The following is an 8,631-nucleotide window of genomic DNA, read 5'->3' on the forward strand; positions in this document are numbered from 1 at the left end:
GCAGATCTCCGGCAACTGGCGAGCCTATGTCAGTTCCCAGATGCATGCAGAGTGGAGATGCTGCGAGAATTTTTTATTGAGGGCATCGGGCACGCTGGGGTTTTCAGGAAACTGATTGAGACCAAAGACTTGACTTTGGAAGCGGAGGTTCTGATAGCCCAGACATTTATCTCGGGAGGAAGAGACCAGAATGATATATAACAAAAATCTTGGCTCAAATGCGACAAACGACCAGGGAGTCAACATTGTTAATGCGGCACACAGTTCTCTAGGCAGACAAAGGCAATCGGACATTCCCCAGCATGTAGTCGAACCCAAAGGGGGAATTCAACAGAGACAATGGCTAGCTGAACGGTGATTCATGCCATCGCAAAGGACAATGCAGCCAGTAATGGGGCCATCAACACCTGTTAATGGTGCGCTTAAGGACAGTTACAGAGACAGTCAGAGACGATCGACTGCTAATGCACCTTTTGTTTCCAACAAGGGGCCTCCAGCTCATTCTGGAGGTGTGGAGGCAAACACCCAGCCAGAGCTTGCAGGTATCAGCAATATACCTGCAGAAACTGCAACGTCAGCGGTCACTTGGCGCGTATGTGCAGGATGCTTGCAGCCAGGTTGATGTACGAGGAAGACGGGCCCGATGTAAGTCCTACGAGGCCAAATGAATACTGGGGGAAATCGCTGGAAGCTGAAGTTCAGCGAGTTCATGTGGAGCACATATGCAGTTCATATACCAGGACGCCACCGATAACGATGAAAGTGCTCCTCAATGGCATCCCAGTATTAATGGCGCTAGACACGGGGGCCAGCCAGTCCCTGATGAGTATCAAACAGTTCAAAAGGTTGTGGGTGTCCAAGACCAGGAGGCCAAAATAATTTCCGATTGACGCACAGCTACGGACATAAACAAAGGAGATCATTCCGGTGCTCGGCAGCGCCATGGTAGTCGTGACCCACAAAGATTCGGAGAACAGGTTGCCACTCTGGATTGCCCGGGGGACGGTCCCGCACGACTGGGGAGGAGTGGGCATGCTGTCATGAACTGGAAATGGGGCGATGTCAATGCAATTTCTTCTGTGGAGCACGTATCATGCTCGCAGGTGCTGGACAAAGTTGACTCCTTATTTCAGCCCGGCATTGGCACTTTCATGGGGGCCAAGGTAGTGATTCACATAAACCCGGATGCCAGGCCAGTATACCACAAGGCTAGAGCGGTGCCGTACGTGATGTGAGAAAAGATAGAATGCGAATTGGACCGCTTGCTGAGGGAAGGCATCATCTCGCCAGTCGAATTCAGTGACTGGGCAAGCCCGATTGTGCTGGTGCTCAAGGCGGATGGGTCGGTCAGGATATGTGGCGATTACAAGGCCACCATTAATCGGGTGTCACTCCAAGACCAGTATCCACTACCAGAGCGGAGGACCTCTTTGCGACGCTATCCGGTGGCAAACTTTTTTCAAAATTGGACCTGACCTCAGCTTACATGACGCAGGAGCTGGCGAGTGAGTCGAAGAAGCTGACCACCATCATGACACACAAGGAGTTGTTTGAGTACAACAGATTCCCGTTTAGGATTCGTTCGGCCGCCGCGATCTTTCAGCGAAATATGGAAAGCCTCCTCAAGTCGATTCCAAGGATGGTGGTTTTTCAAGACGACATCCTCATCACGGGTCGTGATACTGAAGAACAGCTCCACAACCTGGAGGAGGTGCTACGCAGACTGGACCGAGTAGGGCTGCCATTGAAAAAGGTGAAGTGTGTCTGCTTAACTCCGAGGTAGAATTCCTGGGGAGGAGGGTAGCAGCAGACGGGATCAGACCTATTGCGTCCATAACAGAAGCGATCCAGAGAGCACCCAGACCCTGCAACACGACGGGGCTGCATTTGTTCCTGGGGCTCCTGAACTATTTTGGCAACTCTCTTCCCAAATTGAGCACGTTGTTAGAGCTTCAACACGTGCTCCGAGGAAAAGGTCGTGATTGGGTCTGGGGGGATAGCCAGGATAAAGCACGCAATTTGTTATGCTCCAACAAACTGTTAGCGTAATATGACCCATGTAAGAAACTTGTTTTAACGTGCGATGCATCGTCCTATGGGATCGTTTGTGTGTTTTGCAGCATGTGAATGCCACTGGTCAGTTACAGCCAGTAGCTTATACGTCCAGAAGTCTGTCCCAGGCAGAAAGGGGGTAGAAAAGGAAGCATTAGAATGTGTATATGCAGTAAAAAAAACTGCACCAGTACCTGTTTGGCAGGAAGTTTGAGCTGGAGACAGGTCACAAACCCCTAACGTCCCTTTTGGCCGACAACAAGGCCATAAATGCGAATGCATCTTCCCGCATACAGAGGTGGGCATTTACGTTAGCCGCCTATGACTACACAATTCAGCACAGACCGGGCACTGAAAACTGCGTTGATGCGCTCAGCAGGCTCCCACTAGCCACCACTGAGGGAGCAACTGAGAATGATGCTGAGATGATCATGGCTGTTGAAGCTTTCGAAAGCGAAGGCTCACCTGTGACAGCCAGTCAGATTAAAGTCTGGACAAATAAAGACCCGCTACTGTCTTTAGTTAAGAAATGTGTCTTGAATGGGGACTGGGCAGCCACGTACGGGGGATGCCCTGAGGAATTTAATCCATTTCATAGGCGCAAGGATGAACTCTCGATTCAGGCTGATTGTCTAGTGTGGGGAAACCGAGTAGTCATGCCCCAGATGGGCAGAGAGGTGTTCATCAGAGAACTTCACAATGAGCACCCGGACATTGTCATATTGAAAGCAATTGCCAGGTCACATGCTTGGTCAGATGCAGACCTGGAACTTTGTGTTTGCAGGTGCAACACATGTGCTCAGCTGGGCAATGCACCCAGGGAAGCCCCCCCTAGCCCCTGGTCCTGGCCCGCCAAGCCATGGTCACGCATCCATGTGGACTACGCAGGTCTTTTCATGGGAAAAGTGTTTTTGGTTGTAGTAGACGGCTACTCCAAATGGATTGACTGTGCCATTTTAAATTCAAGCACATCCTCTGCCACGGTAGAAAGTCTACGGGCAATGTTCGCCGCCCATGGTCTACCGGACGTCTTGGTCAGTTACAATGGCCCGTGCTTCACAAGCACTGAATTCCAGGATATCATGGCAGGCAATGGAATCAACCATGTCAGAACGGCACCTTTCAAGCCAGCCTCAAACTGCCAGGCAGAACAAGCAGTGCAGATAATCAAACAGGGGATGCTCAGAATCCAAGGGGATTCCCTACAAAGTCGCTTATCATGTCTCGTGTTGGCCAATAGATCCCGACCACACTTGCTTACAGGGTTTCCATCTGCAGAGATGCTAATGAAAAGGACGCTCAAAACCAGGTTATCCCTTATACACCCTACTATGAAAGAAATTGTTGAGAGCAGGCGTCAGTCACAATGTGACTACCATGACAGAAATGCGAGGGCGAGATGTATTGATGTCAATGACCCTGCTTTTGTCCTTAATTATTCTGCAGGGCCCAACTGGCTTGCAAGCACTGTGATTGCCAAAGAGGGGAATAGGGCTTTGGAAGTTAAACTTACCAATGGACAAATCTGTCACAAACACGTGGATCAAACTAAAAGGAGGTTCAGCAACCCCATAGAAGAAGCAGAGGAAGAACACGACGTAGAGTTTACTCCACCACAGTTGACCGAACACCGGAACCAAGTGGAGGCGAGCCCAGTCACTGTGGGCAGTCCGGACAGGCCTGAGGCACCGTAAACAGCAGACACTCAGGCCAGTGCCCAACAACCGGAGCCCCAACTCAGGCGCTCTACAAGGGAGCGTAAACCACCAGAGAGACTTAACATGTGATCCCAATAAGACTTTGTGGGGGGAGGTAATGTCATGTATTCAACTATCATTGTAACCCATGCATAAGCTGACCTAAGTTGTACACCTTGAGAACATTGACCACAAGGGGGTGAACTTGTGAGAGACACTCCTAACCTGGACTTTCAGGTATAAAAGGGGAAGCTCCACCCACCTTCATCACTTGAGGTCTTGGTAATAAAGGTAACTGGTCACAGAGTGATCTTCTCTCAACTATGGGCCTCGTGTGCATTTATACTGTATAGTAAGGACAAATCACAGCCTAATCCCATTTTCCTACTCTTGGTCCATTGCCTTGTAGGTGACGGCAGTTCAAGTGTATACCCAAGTGCTTTTTAAATGTGCTGAGGGTTTCTGCCTCTAACATCCTTTCAGGCAGTGGTTCCAGACCACCTTCTGGGTGAAAAATGTTCACCTCAACTCCCCTGTAATCCTTCTACCAATTACTATAAATCTATGTCCTCTGGTTATTGATCTCTCTGCTAATGGAAATAGGTCCTTCCTGTCCACTCTCAGGGCCCAAGTTTCCGGTTCTGGCGAAAACGGTGCACCTCCGAGACTTACGTGACCTGCCTGGGCTCGAAAGCGTGCCGGAATCTTCCCGAACAATTCTCCAGTCCTCCTGGAGCTTGGCGTGGTGTGGTGCAATGGTATCTCCCTGGGGTGGAGCAAACCTATCGCAGTCTGCAGGGGGGCGGGGCTAAGCCCCTGCGTGTCTTTCTCAGCCGGCTCCCTTGCACGTGCGCGGAACAACATGCGCGCATGCGCAATGGGACCTCGACCTTGGAAATCGGCCATTTAAAGGGAGAGCGGGGCACTCATTTAAAGCTAGCTGGGATTTTTGGTTGCAGGTCAGAAAAGGAGTAAACATTATTTTACTGATTCTTGTGCAAAGGAGTGCTGCAACGGTGCTGCATAGGTGCAAGCAAGGATATTTAAAGGAAGAATGTGGCAGACACACATTTAAAGCTCGCTTGGATCTTTGGTTGAAGGTAGGAAAAGGAGTAAAAATTATTTTATTGATTCTTGTTGTGCAAAGGAGTGCTGCAAAAGTGCTGCATAGTTGCACGCAAGGACATTTAAAGAGAAAACGTGGCACTCTGTTACAGCGAGCTGTGTGATTTTTGGGTGCAGGAAGGGAAGCAGTGAAAAGTCTTAAGTGATTCTTGGAGCGCAAAGGGGTGCTGCACACGTGCATGCAAGGAAAGGACTGTGTTTTTAAAAATCACTGAGTGGAAATCCAGTACCTGTACAGCAATGCAAGAATGTGCAGCGAGAACAAAAAACGTCTTGCATGACGAAGTCGAGACACTAGTTAATGTCATTGAGGGGAGATGGCAGGAGCTGGACACCAGCAACAGAGGCTGCACAAAGGTGGCACCCAAAGAAATCAAGAAACGCTGGGACCCTAGTTGCAGATGGATACTGCGCAGTGCTGAATACCAGGAGATCTGAAGCCCAGTGTAAAAAGAATTGGCAGGACCTTGGTCAAGTCGTTAGTGCAAGTAATATCTTCCTTTTCTCAATGGAATTGCAATTGTAAATGTGACCAGCTGTATATGTCCCACCCAGCAGAAAGGCACCCTCTCTAACTAGTTATATTTTCAACATTGCAGAAGAAATTGGCTCACAACAAAAGGGAAAGAACACAATCAGGAGGCGGCCCGCCAAATCTGCACCCACTGATACCCTTGGAACAGAGGGTCGCTGCCATGATGAGTCATGCCTGGAGAAAGGCAATCAGTGATGCACAAGCTGGGCCCACATGCTTGGGAGAGGGTAAGTCCTGAAAATGCATCGTGACCCTTCAAATCATCCTGCTGCCGAGCCTGCTATGTGCGAGACTATCTATGTCACCCATCCTGCCCACTCCTGTGGTGCTAACCATTTGACTGTTCAGTTATATTTTGCAGAACATGATGTCAATCTAAAGATTCAGAGGAAGAGTCGGATGCATGCGATCAAGACCAAAGCGTTGGGGGTGGGGAGGAGGGGGGAATGGATCAGGGAAGAATGTTGATCGTAATATGGATCAGTCCATAGTGCAGGGCCTCACTATCCCAGAGAATACCATGAATTCTCCTCCAACATTCCACTCCTTCATCCACCCCCCATCCTTGCGTGGTGCTTTAAGTTCTGATGCGGCATGTCATCCTCTCCTCACGTACCCATCCGCGCTTAGTGATGTAAATTCTGGTAAGACGTTCCATGGTTTCACATTCTTCGAGGTAGAGGGTCACAGTGGTGGTGGTGGAATGCAGCTTGGAACATCCGGTTCCCCATTATCAGAGGTAGAGAGTCCCAATGGTGGTGGTAGAATGCAGCTTGTAGCACCCAGGGCCCCATTATCAGAGGTAGAGGGGCACAGTGGTGGTTGTAGAATGCAGCTTGTAGCACCCAGGGCCCCATTATCAGAGGTAGAGGGGCACAGTGGTGGTTGTAGAATGCAGCTTGTAGCACCCAGGGCTCCATTATCAGAGGTAGAGGGGCACAGTGGTGGTGGTAGAATGCAGCTTGTAGCACCCAGGGCCTCATTATCAGAGGAAGTGGGTCCCAGTGGTGGTGGTAAAATGCAGTGTGGAACACCCAGGGCCCCACTGTCAGAGGAAGCAGGTTCCAGTGGCGGTGGTGGTGGAATGCAGTGTGGAACACCCAGGGCCCCACCGTCCCACCCTGAGCCTCGCACTGGAGTTGTGCCACGAGGCAGAGCCGGGGGGAGAGGAAGGAGAACCCGAGTAGACTCTCCTGAGATGCAGCGTTCAACAAATGCGCTTGACGTTATAGCATTGGGTGTGGAGGGCAATGACCTTACCCGTTCACTGGAGGGCACCATCAGAGGGGTTGGTGATGAGTTGACAGCGATGTCTGGGCAAATAGCAGTTATGCCACGTGAACTGAGTGCGGGATTTGCTGGGGCAGTGCAAATGCTGGAAGAGGCCATCAAGCAGTTAGCTGCTGCAATAAGCGCACACCTCCCGGCCAATCAAATGCCCCTCCCACTGCAATCCCAGTATTAGCCTCTGTAGAGATCCAAGCTGGGGCCCCCACTCTCCCACCCCACCCTGTCTCTTCCCCTACCCTCCTCTCTCCCCCCACCACCCCTTCTCTTCCCCCACCACCCCTTCTCTTCCCGTACACCCCCCACCCCCATGAGGCAGTGCACATGCACCGAGATGTGGATGAGAGCTGGGTGCAGCCTTTCTTTGCTGTTGGTGTTGATGTAGTAGATTTGATGCCACTGTTGTAACTATTTTCAAATTGAAATTGTGTACTAAGTTTTGTAACTTTACAAGTATATAAGTGATCCTAGAGTTTTTAAGTGATCTTAATAAGTTGTTTAAATTTACCGCGTTAAAAGTTATCTTAGGGTTTTTCAGTGATTTTGTTCACAAATTAAAATTGTTTACTAAGTTTTCTAACTTTAAAACTATATAAGTTTTTGGGGTTGTTTCGTGATCGGAAAGAGTCATATCCAATTTGATAGAAGAATGATTTTATTGCACGACTGTCAAGTACATTGTAAAGATTTCAATGAAATATATTGTACATTGAAAATGAATCATGACAAGAATGCTTTTATTATTATTGCACTAAAGTAAAGTACATTATAAATGTTTCAATAAAGTTTATTATTTAACATTACAACTGATTCATGGTCCATTATCATACCAAACACAACATTTAGGAACACCTGCAAAAGATAAACATCCCTCACCCCTTCAGTCATGCCTGCCTCCCGCACCTAGCCATGACCGAGGGGCGTGCTGGTGTGGTGTGTCGTGGCTTGGAGATCTCTCCTGCTGCAGTGGGATGGTGTCCGTGGACCGAGGAAGCCAGCGACTAATTACCCTACAGTATCTGAGACACACAGGTCGGTCCTGCTGCTGGCTGCGAGGGGTTGGGTTGGGAGCTGGGGGCGGGGAGGGGAAGAGTGCTGTTGGGAGTGCAGGAGTGAGGAGGGACACATGGAGCGACGGGTTGGGAGGTGGGTGAGGGGGGGGGGCGGGTGCGGTGGGGAAGAGTGCTGCTGGGGATGTGGGAGACAATGGTGGGTTTTAGGGTGGTTTACAACACCTTACTCTAACAGCCAGTCCCTGACAGAGGCACAATGCCAAACAGTTAGTTTTACAAATGAGGTGAATCATTCAAGTAATGGGTTTAATGGGGTATGATGATTTCCAAAGGATCAAATTAGCCATAATTAGGTGTTGATGTGCCTGCCTCAGCCGGAAGCCTACACTTGTTTATTTATAAAAAGAGAACCAACTATCTTCATTCAGCAGATATCAGGCAAAATATCATCGAAAGAGGTTTAGGCCATGTTAAGTGATGTGTTTAATGCTTCAGTCCTTTTTGTGTTTAATTCCCACCCCCCGTCTCCGACTGTGCCTGCACAGAGCTTAACTCTAGGTAAGGTTGTTCAGAACTTACAAAAGTGGGCACTTACTCCATTCTAAGTTAGTTTGGAGTAAGTTTTCGCTGCCGAAATTTGCAAAACAGGCCTGAGTGGCTGGACACACCGCCTTTTGAAAAAGAAATACCTGAACTAAACCAACCTAAACTAACTCACTCGAACTGGAGCAAACTAAGTGCCGAGAATTGCAATTTCTAACATACTCCAAACTAAACTAGTTGCTCCAAAAAAATAGAAGCAACTCCACCCGAAACTTGGGCCCCATGCCCCTCATAGTTTTATACACCACCATTAAGTCTCTCCTCAGCCTTTTCTGATCCAAATAAAACCACCCAGCCTATCCAATCTTTCTAAATTAAA

At 49.1% G+C, this 8,631-nt stretch overlaps 1 protein-coding gene across 2 annotated transcripts in view; it reads left to right on the forward strand.

Annotated features, from left to right (window-relative positions):
• Window positions 1-6,193, forward strand: part of LOC139275001 (zinc finger protein 462-like) — a 189,675-nt gene extending 183,482 nt beyond the window's left edge. The window contains exons 9-10 of one of the 2 annotated variants that reach the window (XM_070891846.1): window positions 5,474-5,636; window positions 5,758-6,193. The gene's annotated coding sequence lies outside the window, so the exon portion shown is untranslated. Of the gene's footprint in view, window positions 1-5,473 lie in introns of both variants that reach the window. The other variant, XM_070891844.1, reaches the window with a different exon arrangement.
• The last annotated feature ends 2,438 nt before the right edge of the window (window positions 6,194-8,631 follow it).

The sequence above is a fragment of the Pristiophorus japonicus genome, chromosome 10 (genome assembly GCF_044704955.1).
Source record: "Pristiophorus japonicus isolate sPriJap1 chromosome 10, sPriJap1.hap1, whole genome shotgun sequence".
NCBI classification, from domain to species: domain Eukaryota; kingdom Metazoa; phylum Chordata; class Chondrichthyes; family Pristiophoridae; genus Pristiophorus; species Pristiophorus japonicus.